Source organism: Notechis scutatus, chromosome 13 (genome assembly GCF_049901735.1).
Source record: "Notechis scutatus isolate UNSWTSFEM ecotype Mainland chromosome 13, rNotScu1.2, whole genome shotgun sequence".
NCBI classification, from domain to species: Eukaryota; Metazoa; Chordata; class Lepidosauria; order Squamata; family Elapidae; genus Notechis; species Notechis scutatus.
Window position 1 is genome coordinate 4,896,726 of NC_142021.1, and position 3,104 is coordinate 4,899,829.

The window sequence follows — 3,104 nt, forward strand, 5'->3', positions numbered from 1 at the left end:
GCCCGGCTAGCTCAGTGGGTAGAGCATGAGACTCTTAATCTCAGGGTGGTGGGTTCGAGCCCCACGTTGAAGGCATGGTTTTGCTTCATCATTGGAAGCTTTCAAGAAGAGACTGGACTGCCATCTGTCAGAAATGGTATAGGGGCTCCGGCTTGATTTTTGTGTGTGTGGGGGGGGTGCCTTTGGTCCCAGCGGTGGGGTGTTGCGGGTCCAGATTGGTTATGAGTCGCTTTGGTTTCATGCTTTCCAGAGCAGAGAAGAATCCGATGATTAAGGCAGGTTTATTGCACGTTGCAGTCAATTTCCCATTCAGTGGCCATCTCTCCCTCCTTCTCCCTCTCTTCCTCTCCCTCTCTTTCTCTCTCTCTCTCTCTCTCTTTCTCCCTCCCTCCCCCTCTCCCTCTCCCTTTCTTTTTCTCTTTCTCTTTCCCATTCTCTCTCTCTCTCTCTTAGCCAAATATCTGTGGAATACTAGAAAGCTTTGCTTGGTTCTCTCCCTCTCTCCCTCTCTCTCTCCCTCTCCTTCTCTCTCTCTCTCTCTCCCTCTCCCTCTCCCTCCTTCTCTCTCTCTCTCTTAGCCAAATATCTGTGGAATACTAGAAAGCTTTGCTTGGTTCTCTCCCTCTCTCTCTTTCCCTCTCCCTCTCCCCCTCCTTTCTTTCTTCCCACCCCCTTCAGCCCTAATTTTGCCACAGCTGCAACACTAGAAGTGATAAGTGAAAGTGGTATTTTTATAGGCTGATAACTCCGGCCTTATCTGGGTTGCTGGGCTTCTTCCTTCCCCCTCATTTTCTCCTGACCAAGATTCCCTGCCTGGCCATTCACCCCGCACAAGCTACGACAAGGGGGCCCAGCTTGTCTTTCAACTATCTAATTTCAGGGGATCCTCTTGGTCAAGCTCTTCCTTGCCCTCACCCACCAAGCAGGAGCTGTGCTCACTGACCTAACCTGCATCAATCACATCCTACATTAGATTTGTGTGGGAAACAATCTTTATTGCTCATGGACCTTTTCACGGACATTTATGTATGTTCCAAGAACTAAGAAACAGGCTGGGTTCTTATTGTTCTGGACCAGAAGCGCCCAACCTTGGTAACTTTAAGACTTGTGGACTTTAACTCCCAGAATTAACTCCCGTGTCTGGCTAGGGGAATTCTGGGACTTGAGGTCCACAGGTCTTAAAAGTTGCCAAGGTTGGACACCCTTGTTTTAAACCGTAATATTGTCTTGGGGTTTTTTCTGTACCTAACATCTTCCCTGACCTGAGAAAGAGAACTGACCCTAGATGGTTAGTTAGTTTTGTAGGTCATAAAACATAACTTTGGAAACAGCCTTGGAGGTCTTCTAGTAGTCTATACAATTCTGGACAGATTACTGTCTACTCTCTTCTTGAAAAACTCCAGTGATGGAGCACCCACAACTTCTGGAGGGACTGATTAATTGTTGTCACTGTCAGGAAATTTCTCCTTAGTTCTAGGTTGGATCTCTCTTTAATGATCTTCCACCCGTTACTTCTTGTCCTGTCCTCAGGTGCTTTGGAGAATAAGTCGATTTCCTCTTCCCTGTGGCAGCCCCTCAAGTACTGGAAGGTTACTATCATATCACCCCTGGTCCTTCTCTTTGTGAGACCAGACATACCTAGTTCCCTCAATCATTTATCATGCTCCTTGCGACTTCCTAGGGCAGACAGACATCTTGAATCAATAGGCGTACAGAGATAGCTGGAAGAGCTTGAGCTGAAATCTGATTAAATCCACATTTTAATGTGGTTTGTAGGACTTAATTGGGCCCAATCAATCAGCTAGAGCTTTCAGCCCTCATTTAAAACCCAAAGAACATTTTTAAGGGCCATTCATTCATTTCACACTGCAGCATGTGGTTACTGAACAGAAGCTACCCATATTCGTCATTCTTCATGCAGTATATTTATAAAGTTAAACGTATTAGGGAATTAAACAAATACAAAGAAGGAAAACATTCAAATGGGTAGAAGAGTAAGATACAAGAGCAAGATAAAAGAGCAAAGATAAAAGAGCATTTTTAAGCATCGTAGATCTTATAATTCTTTGATATGCAATTAATTCATTGCACAAACCACTGTTGAACTCTGAAAACACAATGCAGCAGAATATCAGGATTTGTTTTCAGAAACGGTGGCGAACAAAATGTAAATCATGACATGAAATTATGAGCCACCACAAATTCTATCGAGGCTGCTCTAATTTAAAAAGTCTTGTACAATGAAATATTAAGACTTTATGGTATGGGAAACCCAAACTTTGGATGAAATACAGATGGAGATATTAAGGGGAGGGGGCTAAGCTATTGTCCAAATCACCTGAAGGAAGAACAAGAAGCAATGGATGGAAACTAATCAAGGAGAGAAGCAACCTAGAACTAAGGAGGAATTTCCTAACAGAATAATTGATGGAACGACTTCCCTCCAGAAGTGGTGGATGCTCCAACATTGAAGATTTTTAAGAAGAGACTGAACAGCCTTTGGTCAAGAATAGTATAAGGTCTCCTGTTGAGCAGGGGTTGGACTAGAAGGTCCCTTCCAACTCTGTTATTCTGAACTCAATTTTCTTCTTCAGGATACTGTTGAATCAAACTCAAGTTGAAAAGTGGTGGGTGCTTCATCACTGGAGGTGGTCAAGAAGAGATTGGACAGCCGTTTGTCCAGAATGGTATAGGGCTTTCTGCTCAATGATGGGGTTGGACTAGAAGACCTCTAAGGTCCCTTCCGACTCTGTTATTCTATATTCTGTAAACATTGTAACCTCAAAATGTTGTTCATTTTGGATTGAACACTGTTCTTCTGAGATGTTCCAAATTCTCAACCCAACTTGTAAAAGTTCACGTTCATCATTCTGGATGGGTTAGGTTGAGAAACCTGGCCATGTTGAGAGTTACAGATGACAGATAAGATAGATAGATAGATAGATAGATAGATAGATAGATAGATAGATGATAGATAGATGATAGATAGATAGATAGATAGATAGATAGATAGATAGATAGATATAGATGATAGACTGATAGAAGATAAACAGATAGATAGATTCCTTGCTTTTTAATCTTTATTTATTTTTATTTCATTGAAA

The 3,104-nt window shown here is 42.5% G+C and overlaps 1 non-coding gene across 1 annotated transcript; it reads left to right on the plus strand.

The window, feature by feature from the left end:
* TRNAK-CUU (transfer RNA lysine (anticodon CUU)) lies at nucleotides 1-75 on the plus strand. The gene has a single exon. It is a non-coding gene; the product is annotated as a tRNA-Lys (tRNA).
* Nucleotides 76-3,104: the final 3,029 nt, after the last annotated feature.